Source organism: Mauremys reevesii, linkage group 1 (genome assembly GCF_016161935.1).
Source record: "Mauremys reevesii isolate NIE-2019 linkage group 1, ASM1616193v1, whole genome shotgun sequence".
Classification (NCBI taxonomy): Eukaryota; Metazoa; Chordata; order Testudines; family Geoemydidae; genus Mauremys; species Mauremys reevesii.
This window is the reverse complement of record NC_052623.1, coordinates 200,652,835-200,665,109: the sequence shown is the minus strand read 5'-3', so window position 1 is coordinate 200,665,109 and position 12,275 is coordinate 200,652,835. Positions and strand designations below refer to the sequence as shown.

The window sequence follows — 12,275 nt, the reverse complement described above, 5'->3', positions numbered from 1 at the left end:
ACATAAATACTTCCCATATAATCACTATCCATTACCCCGGGGACTATCTGAATGCCATATTTCCCGGCATGGGAACGAGGGAGGATTAGCCCCATTGTGCCCGGGGGCAGGGGTCCAGAAAATTGGGTAGGAATCGCCACCACCTCCCCGGGGAAAGTGAGCTCCCTATCTTTGGAACAAAAAAGGATTGTAAAAAAACAATCTTTAAAATCTATTATCCTAAGCTAATAATCATATGGGATAAAATTGGGATTTGGGGTTCCACACTGCAGGGGTCCCATGGATTAAATGCACGCATTAATCGCTCTAAAATCATGGAGCATTCGCCATTTACTAGATTTTTTCTTTACAGCAAAAACTGGCGAATTCCAGGGGCTAGTGGATTTTTCCACATGGCCCGCCTGGTATTATTCCTCACATAAGTGACACAATGCAAAAAACTTCTCCTGTGGCAGTGGCCACTGTTCCACCCACACAGGGGTGGTGGTCAGCCACACAAGGGAAAGGGCAGTAAACTCAGTCATGAATGGTAAGATGTGATCCAAATTTGCTTAACAAATCTCTTCCCCATAGGGATACAGCAATGTCCATGATATAGGGTTTAAGGAGAATCTCCTTTCCCCCTTCTCTCGGAGTTATAGCAATCCATCGGGTGCTTTGTTGAGCAGCCTGCAATCCGCCCACTCCCCAAATGGCTGGCACTTCGGATTTGTCCCAGGTGGACGGCCACTGCCGAGCCCAAAAGCTATGAGATGACTGTAACGGCAGCTCCAGTATCCACCAGCCCTTCAAGGGGGATACCGATAAGCGAGTTTCCTCATTAATTCCCACTGGGCTTCAGGATTATCTACCTGCCTCTGAATAGCCTCCTGTATTCTGTTAATAAATTCCACATACAACTCTTGAGGGCCCTGGTGGGTGACGGTAAAGGACCGGGAGGGTTTCCCCGTCACCGGTACTTCAAACAGGGCTCTTAAAACACAATGCCCCACAACTTGAAGCGTTGCGAGAGGGATATTCGCAGCCTGCTCCCGTATACTGGCAAACTGTCCCGCTCCATACAGCTGCTCGGGAGTAGAGGCCTCCCCCGATGCCCGCTCCTGTTGTAATGCTTCCTCTTGAAATTCACTATCCCAAATAACATATTGCGCGGGGCTTGAAAGCATCCTACAAAAATCCTTCCAATCTTGGGGGAGCATGCTATATCCATTTGCAATCCCTTCTAACATGCCTCGGGTAAAGGTGGATTTCAATCCAGACTCAGTAACCGCTCGTCTCGCCTCTCGGAGAACGGGATAGGGGAGGGCTGTGATCTCCACTTCAGCCACCCCCTCTGCATTGCCAGGGCGATGTGTCACTGGGAACGCAGCCAATAACTCCCTTATCTTCTCAGAGCTCAGTCCTTCCTCCTCCTTTCCCCCCTGTATCATTGCCTGAAAAGGGGACAGCCGGGAAGTCGGCTGTGAAGAGCCATCCGTACCCGGACATGCATCATGGCATTCGGGTACCGCCTCAGGCGGCTTAGGGGGCAAGATCCGAGGGTAAGGAGGGGGGGCCGAAGGCGCGGGGGCGAGAAGGATAGCCCTGGATGACGCTCCAACCCTGATTGTTTCCAGAGCCTCTGTACATCGCTGCCAAAGCAGGAGCCACTGCACCGCGGCTCTAGGCTCCGCGTGCAGTGTCGCCCCTATCTTTATCCAATCATCTACTGACAGTGACCCGTGATCCAGGTACCAAGGACATTGGCGATTGATTTCAGCTAATAGCTGTTTTAACTGACCCAGGGAGGCTGGCCTGCCAGCCTGTTTTATGATAGCCTGCAGCTCTTTCGCATGAACTTTCTGCCGAGCTGACAGTTTCCCCCCCATACTCACGAAACGGGGCTATTCAGCGAGGGTCGATGCATCGAAGGCTATTCCAGCCGGTGAGCAGGGGGAATCACGTCGGGGTCACCAGATGTTGCAATGAATAAAGCCAAGTCCGTCAGTCTGTTCCAGTGGAGCGCCCCAAGCGGGGGTTTTCCACGCCCTTTTATTATAATGGTTACATAAATCATTCTATTATGCGCATGTGCTAACATAATCCAACTACTTCGCCCCCTCCCCTGATTGGTGCCTTATGCACTGTGTATTCCAGTGGTAAACACCTGGTCAGCACTTAATCTGTGTGTCTCCTGACCGGAAGTGTGGGGGGGTGGGAACCACTTCAGCCGCTCTAAATCCGGGGGTGGTTTTCCAACCCCCTTAGTGCTTGAGAAGTGTAAAGTTCCTACATCCCCTCCTTTTCTGTTTTTTCGACCCGTGCCCGGTCCGCATGTTTCATGATTCTATGGGTATACATGACGGCTTGGGGTATAGGCAGGGGTTTGCGCCGACAGGGTGTAAAATACATCCTAATTATATTAGGAATACACTGAGCAAAGCAAAAAAAACCAATCAAGCAGGCGATAACAATCAAAGCATATTGCAAAACAGTTCGGTCCCATCCCATGGATGGCAAGCCAAAAAGATGTACTCAGCCCAACTAAAAAGGCTGACATTGGCATTACAGTCTGATCTCATGGGGATTAAGTTTCGCCGGCATCGGGTGCGGGTCTCATTAATTTGGGAGCCAGTCAACATTGACCTCGTGGGGAGTATCAATGTGAGCCTGCTTAGGCAACATTGAGCTTCTAAAATATTGGCCGAAATATAATTAAAGGTCCTCTGACCACAAGTAAAAAACCAATCCTCCGGTAACAAGATGTGCCCGTAATTGCTGGACACATTTTGAAAGTATATACAATTCCATCCCGGGGTACCCACCCGCAAACATCCTTTTGGGGGCTTGTGACGTGTGCAATTAACCATCCGTACACAGGTCAAATTGGCGTGATTGGCTACCCATGGGGTAAAGAGGGACAAGGCATTCGCGGGTTTCACATAAGTGGCCTGGCCCCATAGGCTCATTGAAGAATATTGAATCTCGGTAACATTTATAAAATTAGACATCCCCGTTGCATGTGCAGCACTGCCCGGCACCTTACATACTGGGACCAGGCAGGTGCCCAACAGGCCATGCATCTCAGGGGCCTGCTGTAAACAAAAGGAGGATTGATTGGCAAGGATCGCAAGTCGAGCTCATATATTATAACACATGCGGCTATGCAATTCGGGTTCGGCCCCAACCGATGACACACGAAAACAACACAACAATATAATAAAAGAGTTAGCGGTCAAACAGGCAAAAATGGCAGCAGTAAAATTTTCGGGGGTAGGCTCGGCCTTGTTATTCTCCAACGTCTGCTGAGCCTGCTGCGCCAGTCGCTTCACCTGCCCCCAGGTAACCTTTGGTGCCGTCTTTGTGGCTCGGCACGCTGGAAAGGTCTCGGTTAGGTTCAGATTGAAGTTGGGTATTGGGTTCTTGAGGCTTTGATGCCACGTCATCGTGCCACGGTCGCACATTTTTGGCAGGGACCCACAACGGACCTGTGGGAGTAAGCACAGCGGCATGCCCTCGTCCCCATGTTATCAATGGAACGGGGCCATACCAATTAGGGTCTAGGCTCTGCCTATATTTGACAGATGGGCGTGGGAGCGGAAGTCTTAAAATGTCATTCAGTGGCTGTAAAATTCTAAAAGGCATTTAAAATATTTAGGGTAAACAGTACTATCACTAATTAATTTTGCTTGGCTCCCATGGTTGGCCCATCATCCCCCACTGTTTTGTTTTGCTTTTTCAGGTACTCTTTAAGTGTACAATTGGTTCGTTCCACAATGGCGTGACCAGTGGAATTGTACGGAATACCAAAGACGTGGTTAATTTGCCACTGCGTGCAAAAATCCGCAAATTTATGAGAAATGTAGGCGGGGCCATTATCGGTTTTTATCTGTCGGGGGCGACCCATTACGGCCACCGCAGCAAAAACATGATTAATCACGTGTTTGGCCTATTCGTCCCGTTGGGGGGTGGCCCAAATATAATGAGAGTAGGTATCAATGGTAACATGTAAATATTTCCAAGAAGAAAAAGGGGGATAAAGCGTGACATCCATTTGCCAAATTTGGTTGGATTAAAGACCGCGGGGATTAACACCCAGTTCGGGGCAATGATGAAGACTTGCACAATGATTACAGGTTTAAACAATACGTTGGGCTTGAATTAGGGGGATCATAAAATGCTTCACTAAAAATTTAGCATTTTGATGAAAAAATGCATGACTATTAATGGGATCCGAAAAGAACAGAATGAGTTAACTGAAAAAGTTAAAGAAAAAAAAACACTGGCCAGTCAAGGACACCGCTTGCAACTGAAACTTGGCGGACAGCCAAGAGAAAGTGGGGCTTGGCTGGGCCCAAAAGCTATGAGAGCTTCAAAACTCGGCCAGGCACTAACGGAATGTGTTAGCCAAAAAGGGAAGGATCACCATCTGGGCCCAGGAGTCCCCTTGGTGCAACTGTTTTGGCATAAGAGCCCAATTTTGAACATAAATACTTCCCATATAATCACTATCCATTACCCCGGGGACTATCTGAATGCCATATTTCCCGGCATGGGAACGAGGGAGGATTAGCCCCATCGTGCCCGGGGGCAGGGGTCCAGAAAATTGGGTAGGAATCGCCACCACCTCCCCGGGGAAAGTGAGCTCCCTATCTTTGGAACAAAAAAGGATTGTAAAAAAACAATCTTTAAAATCTATTATCCTAAGCTAATAATCATATGGGATAAAATTGGGATTTGGGGTTCCACACTGCAGGGGTCCCATGGATTAAATGCACGCATTAATCGCTCTAAAATCATGGAGCATTCGCCATTTACTAGATTTTTTCTTTACAACAAAAACTGGCGAATTCCAGGGGCTAGTGGATTTTTCCACATGGCCCGCCTGGTATTATTCCTCACATAAGTGACACAATGCAAAAAACTTCTCCTGTGGCAGTGGCCACTGTTCCACCCACACAGGGGTGGTGGTCAGCCACACAAGGGAAAGGGCAGTAAACTCAGTCATGAATGGTAAGATGTGATCCAAATTTGCTTAACAAATCTCTTCCCCATAGGGATACAGCAATGTCCATGATATAGGGTTTAAGGAGAATCTCCTTTCCCCCTTCTCTCGGAGTTATAGCAATCCATTGGGTGCTTTGTTGAGCAGCCTGCAATCCGCCCACTCCCCAAATGGCTGGCACTTCGGATTTGTCCCAGGTGGACGGCCACTGCCGAGCGCAGATGACTGTAACGGCAGCTCCAGTATCCACCAGCCCTTCAAGGGGGATACCGATAAGCGAGTTTCCTCATTAATTCCCACTGGGCTTCAGGATTATTTACCTGCCTCTGAATAGCCTCCTGTATTCTGTTAATAAATTCCACATACAACTCTTGAGGGCCCTGGTGGGTGACGGTAAAGGACCGGGAGGGTTTCCCCGTCACCGGTACTTCAAACAGGGCTCTTAAAACACAACGCCCCACAACTTGAAGCGTTGCGAGAGGGATATTCGCAGCCTGCTCCCGTATACTGGCAAACTGTCCCGCTCCATACAGCTGCTCGGGAGTAGAGGCCTCCCCCGATGCCCGCTCCTGTTGTAATGCTTCCTCTTGAAATTCACTATCCCAAATAACATATTGCGCGGGGCTTGAAAGCATCCTACAAAAATCCTTCCAATCTTGGGGGAGCATGCTATATCCATTTGCAATCCCTTCTAACGTGCCTCGGGTAAAGGTGGATTTCAATCCAGACTCAGTAACCGCTCGTCTCGCCTCTCGGAGAACGGGATAGGGGAGGGCTGTGATCTCCACTTCAGCCACCCCCTCTGCGTTGCCAGGGCGATGTGTCACTGGGAACGCAGCCAATAACTCCCTTATCTTCTCAGAGCTCAGTCCTTCCTCCTCCTTTCCCCCCTGTATCATTGCCTGAAAAGGGGACAGCCGGGAAGTCGGCTGTGAAGAGCCATCCGTACCCGGACATGCATCATGGCATTCGGGTACCGCCTCAGGCGGCTTAGGGGGCAAGATCCGAGGGTAGAGGAGGGGGGGCCGAAGGCGCGGGGGCGAGAAGGATAGCCCTGGATGACGCTCCAACCCTGATTGTTTCCAGAGCCTCTGTACATCGCTGCCAAAGCAGGAGCCGATAGTGTCGCCCCTATCTTTATCCAATCATCTACTGACAGTGACCCGTGATCCAGGTACCAAGGACATTGGCGATTGATTTCAGCTAATAGCTGTTTTAACTGACCCAGGGAGGCTGGCCTGCCAGCCTGTTTTATGATAGCCTGCAGCTCTTTCACATGAACTTTCTGCCGAGCTGACAGTTTCCTCCCCCATACTCACGAAACGGGGCTATTCAGCGAGGGTCGATGCATCGAAGGCTATTCCAGCCGGTGAGCAGGGGGAATCACGTCGGGGTCACCAGATGTTGCAATGAATAAAGCCAAGTCCGTCAGTCTGTTCCAGTGGAGCGCCCCAAGCGGGGGTTTTCCACGCCCTTTTATTATAATGGTTACATAAATCATTCTATTATGCGCATGTGCTAACATAATCCAACTACTTCGCCCCCTCTCCTGATTGGTGCCTTATGCACTGTGTGTACCAGTAGTAAACACCTGGTCAGTGCTTAATCTGTGTGTCTCCTGACCGGAAGTGTGGGGGGGTGGGAACCACTTCAGCCGCTCTAAATCCGGGGGCGGTTTTCCAACCCCCTTAGTGCTTGAGAAGTGTAAAGTTCCTACATTAAGGGACCACCTTACCACTGATGAAAATTGGAGCAGGCCTGGGTCTTAAGTGACTTGCCTAAAGTTATGAATCAAGTTGTTGACAGAGTCATGATTTTTGGGGTCCTGACTCCCAGTCCCCTGCTTCAAACTCTTTGTTTTTCAGGTTGTCTGATGATCAGATTAAGAGGGCTTGGTTTTGTGCAGAACACCTCCATGATTTTTGGGCAGAGGATACAACAAATTTGTTCCTCCATTTTTAGATCTTCTTTTGCCTCACATATTGTTTGATGCCCCTGCACAGTCTTCTTTCCTCCCAAAGGACTAAGGCAATGGATGACATCCTGGGGGAAAAAAAGAACAGAGAGCTTAAAGCAAGTAGCTGCTGAGCTGAATTAATTTAGAAGTGCAGAGAGCCAAAGAGTTGAAGCGACATGAGGCTTTGAAAAAAGCAAAGTGAATATAAGGTGTGAAACGGCCATTGCACAGGGGCAAACGGCAGTGGGGTGGTTAGTGCCCAGCCAAAGTTCTGGGGCACACAGCCAAGATTTCTTTGAAGTCCATCCTACCACCATTCTAGAAATAAATGTAATGAAAAGGAGCAAGATCAACTCTGACTAGGTTGAAGAGCCAGACTGGCAGTTGAAAAATTATAATTCCAGTGTGGAGTTTTCACTTAGTGCAGTTAAGGAACCATTTCTAAGCTCTAAGGGGTTGGCTACACTGGAGAGTTGCAGCTGTGAAAGTAGAATGACTATTATAAAAATAAGAATGGATTAAAGAAATGTTGTATGTATCTTTAAGCAGAAATAAGAAATGTTGAAATACAGGTGCCAGGAAAAGAAACATTAGGCATAAACAAGGGTGCTAATGGCGAAACATTAACAGAAGATCGGTAATAGTTAGTAAGGAAATAAGATATGCATGTCTAGCCCAGGTAAACTTCTCAGATTCTGCTTCCTTTGTTATCTTGTTAAGTGCTCGCCCTTTTATCTGTATAAATAAGATAGTTTGTGTCTTGCATGGTGCTCACATTATCTGGGTGTTATTAGCAGAGCGCTGTGCTAATAAAACAGAGTGGTCTGACAAACTGTGAGTCCTGAGTCTAACTTTGACACAGCGCTGGTGGAGGCTTTACAGCGCTGCAACTTAGTAACTGTCCACACCTGCAAGGCACATCCAGCACTGCAACTCCCTGGCTGCAGCGCTGGCTGTACACCTGGTCTGCTTGGGGTATAACGAGTGCAGCGCTGGTGATGCAGCGCTGCTCGTCAAGTGTGGCCACACACCAGCGCTGTTATTGGCCTCCAGGGTATTAGGAGATATCCCAGAATGCTTTTAAGTAAATTACTCTCTTTGTTTTTGTTTTGTTGTGAACTTGGGGCTCCGGGAGCTGCTTATCTAAAAAAACAAACACAGCTCTTGTTTGCTGTGATCAATCTGTAACTGACTGTGAACAATCAATTGAGATAACCCACTACCTTGCTGTGAATGAGGCAAGCAGGGGGATGAGTATTTGCTTGAGGAGAGAAACAGCGGGGGGGAGGGGGAGAAAGGGAGTCCATTGGAGCAGCTGCTTACCTGGTCTGCAGGCTGTTTGCAGTTAAGAGTAAATGAGGGGTCGAGGAAATTTTCAGATTTTGCAAGGCAGGGAGCTGAAGTGTCGGCTCCAAAAATCCACTCTCTCTCTCTCTCTCCCCCGCTCCCTGTCACACTCCACCCCACCCCCCTCTTTTGAAAAGCACGTTGCTGCCACTTGAACACTGGGATAGCTGCCCATAATGCACCACTCCCAACAGCACTGCAAATGCTACAAATGTGGCCACACTGCAGTGCTGGTAGCTGTGAGTGTGGCCACACACCAGCGCTTTCCCTACACAGCTGTACAAACACAGCTGTAACTCCTAGCGCTGTACAGCTGTAAGTGTAGCCATACCCTAAGAGTGCTGTACTCTGGGTGGCACAGGAGCATTAGCAGAGAAGTGTCTCTTGATTCACTACTGCAGCCTTTAGTGATGAAGAACCTTCAGAGATGGAGATTTCAGTCCTCCTTGAGCTAGGGAGCACAAGGTCCAGGAATGAGAATCATGCCAGGAAATCATCAAGAGGTACAGAATTACAGGGTAAATTAATCCCCCTCTAATACTATAGAATTGCCAGGTGGCTGCCATGCAATTAAAAAAAATAAATCTAAAGGTCATTTGGATTTTACCAAACCAGCCAACCCACCTCCTTCAAAATATTCTAGCAGCTCAGGACTGTGCAGAGCCATATAGAATTGCAGGTTGTTACAAAACCTCAGTTAAATAAAAAAATGTCATTCAAAATATTTGTGAAAATGTGAGGTTTTTGTTTTGTCTGCAGACTCTGTAGGAAAAATGATTCAGTCCTGACATCACAGCCCTTTTCTTAGCTCATGAGAGCCAGAAGGTGAAATGGATTAGAAATTAAAAGTTACACTGGTTGGTTTTAATTTCTATTGTCCGTTCTGCCTGAGATTAACAAAATAAAGAGCGTTGAGTGGTAAACATTTAGATCTTTAGATTAAAGTGAGAGAATTTTACATTAACATTTGTAAGGAAACTGGTTTTCATTTTTAAAATAAGATTATGCAGAAAGTGTCCTAACCAAATTATTATGGGGGACGGGAGGGAGGTCAGGGGAATTAGGCCAGATCCTTATCAGGTCTAAATAGGCATAGTTTCACTGGTTTCAAAACTCTTTCGATCATAATGGGCTTCAATGGAACTTTGCTAATTTACACCAGCCAAAGACCTGACCCTTTTGTCAATCCTGATACTCATTTTTTCAGTATTCCTAAAGCCTTTGCTGGGAGCCCCTGTTGGGTTCTTAGAATGTGTATGGGGTGAGTTTGAATGCCATATTTAATACAAGTAATGTGGCTTTAATACTGCAGCTGCTCAGTTCCAAAATCAGTCATGTCCATGTTTTGACTTTCATGTTTATAGAAGTGTGACATTTTAATCTTCAGCCACAGTAAGAAAACATAGGTGTGGCTATTTCAGAGAGACAATTCTATGACTAACTGCATGCAGAAAGTAGCTGCTGTAATCGTTGTGGATAGCAAACAACTGTTCAGACTTGCTGAGAGCAGTAGATTTTTCTTTTTCAAAGTCTCACTTTTCTGCTTTCTAAATATCTGGTAAATCAATAGAAACCTGAGCTAGGTTGCAAATTTCCTTCTCGTAGGCCTTCCTCTATGGCAGTGGCTCCCAAACTTTAAATCTCCTCGGTGTGATAGATATGCTTGCTTTGATCTGCTTAGCTCTTGGAAGTCCCCAAGGCTCCGGGGTGCTGGTGCCATGCTGCCTGGGGTCCCTATGGACAGCTCTGTCCACCATTAGGGAATTTTTTCCTGATGTCAGGGACTCGAACCCCGACAGCGAAGTTCGTTGTCTGACCGCAGAGAGACAGGCAACACCAGCAAGGTCCGATCAAAAGCTCTTTATTGACAAGTGCACGCATCAATAGAGAACAGCCTGTATCTGAAGAGAACCAGCCACCCTTTACAGCTTAGTACTAGCCTATATAGACAGTTTTATTACGTCATAGATCATTCACTTGAGCAACCCACCCCCTTTGTCTAACAACTAGAAATTAGACACCTTTTAATATATACGCATGCCTAGTCTCTACAGCATTAAATTGTTAATATCTCAACAAGCGCCAAAGGTTAGGAATGTGAGGGAGTTAAAACACACCGAACACTAAACCAGGGAATTAGAGTCAGAACTGTGAGATGCTTGTGTTTCTTATCAGTTCTTCAAACACTGTTTCTTAACACAACACAGCTGGTACCAGCCCCCTCACTTATCTCACTCTTTCCCAGGGCTTTGTGAGACAATGCTGCTTCTCAGTATTTTCCACTCTGGGATTACCCAGAAACCTCTGTTAGCCTGACTCCAGTCAGGCTGGCATAACTGGTTTTGTGCTACATCTTTATTCAGGCCTAACAATCCCCCCTTTGTCCCTAGAGGACCAACGGGACTCTTGGGACAACAAATTACCACTTGGCAGGGCACAACCGGGTTACGTTTTCTTCAGTTGCAGACGAAGCTTTAAATCGCCTTCAGGGGTAAAAAGTCAGTGGTCTGGGGCACTGACTATAAATCAGTTAGATATACCAAGTGGTCTAATTTCCCAGATGTCTCGGTAAATAATTCAGTCCCACATGCATCCTCCCCATGGACCCGGCAGGATTCGGTATGTGGGAGCCCACACCCACCCTAACCGGTCCAAATGCTTGGAAGGAGCACTGTAAATGTTCACACTTCCACCCAGAAAGTGTCCAAGTATGTGTGCCTGACCACAGATCAGATGGTACTCCTGTGTGTCTGTAAGGGCAGTGAGCCAAGTCCGTTGCTCAAGATCATTCCGAATGGCCATCAGCTGGTCATTCAGGAAAGCCTGAATTTCTAAACACACTAGATCCCACTGCAATGCCTGCCCAGACTTAGTGATATTTAATACCATCTCTTGCAGTAACTTCTGGGTCACAGAACTAAGGGCTGAAATGACATGTAACTCACCAACATCAGCCTGTACGTGGGATAGCTGAGCTTTAAAAATAAGTCTAGTAGCCTTTTCTAGTTGGCCCAATTTCTCATCATGTTCTTGGCTTTCAGGTCCCTCTTTTTTCCAGAGGAAATAGCCCAGGCTCTCTGTTATACTAATCTAATGGCAGCCCCTTGTGAGCAATCTGGGTATGTAAAAGTGATCTGAAAACTGGATAAGGACAATGTTATTTAAAATGCAATGAGGGAGGGCAATACATGCTGAAGGATTTATCCAAAACACAGGGCGCAGCCTGTAGAATAAACCCCCAAATCCAATTAATATCACATTCCCAAACATGGGTCCCACAAAATTTTTCTGCCAGTGTGTAATTCTTTGTTTCTTCACCAGGGTCAGTTCTCAATGTCCTTTCTGGTCAGGAATTCCTGGACTTTGGCAATGTCAGTGGAGTGAGTGTTTCTCCTTCTTTCCCGAAACAGTTGTAGTTCAGCATTCTACAGGGGAAAGATTATGAGTACATCACCCTGTAATGGTTTTGCTTCTTTTAGAAAAATTCAAAGGCACAGGAGATTTGTCCATGGACAAGGGAGAGGTTTAACCAGCACGTCACCTTGTCCTGTTTTCCCTGCTGTCCAGAAGACACAGTAAAACTAGAAAAAGAAATAGGCTAATCATCAGTAGGAGAATTTTTCTGAGGTGGAGGAGTCTTTTTGCAGTAAGAATCCTGGGTCCAAGCAGTCAGTCTTTGGCACTTCACAGCGGTGTTGGTAGTCAACAGGACTTGGAAAGGGCCTCTCCAGTGTGGAGCCAAGGCAGTCTTTCATTGATGGACCTTTACACTGAGCCAGTCTCCTGGTTCCAAGGAGTGACAGGGTTGCACAGGATCCTTCGGTAGTGCTTCATTCACCTGTGTATAAAAAGACTTAACACATTTCATTAGTGCCTGACAATACTTAAGTATTATGTTATCCATCAAATGAATGTTCATCTGAGCTAGGGTTAGTGGGGGTGCAGCTGGTAGTCACATTGGGCATCCTGGCAAAATTTCATGAGGGC

General features: G+C 47.0%; 1 protein-coding gene across 2 annotated transcripts in view; it reads left to right on the top strand.

The window, feature by feature from the left end:
• The first annotated feature begins 8,767 nt into the window (after window positions 1-8,767).
• NXPE3 (neurexophilin and PC-esterase domain family member 3) overlaps window positions 8,768-12,275 on the top strand; it is a 48,856-nt gene continuing 45,348 nt past the window's right edge. Inside the window, exon 1 of one of the 2 annotated variants that reach the window (XM_039518897.1) lies at window positions 8,768-8,791. The gene's annotated coding sequence lies outside the window, so the exon portion shown is untranslated. Of the gene's footprint in view, window positions 8,807-12,275 lie in introns of both variants that reach the window. The other variant, XM_039518894.1, reaches the window with a different exon arrangement.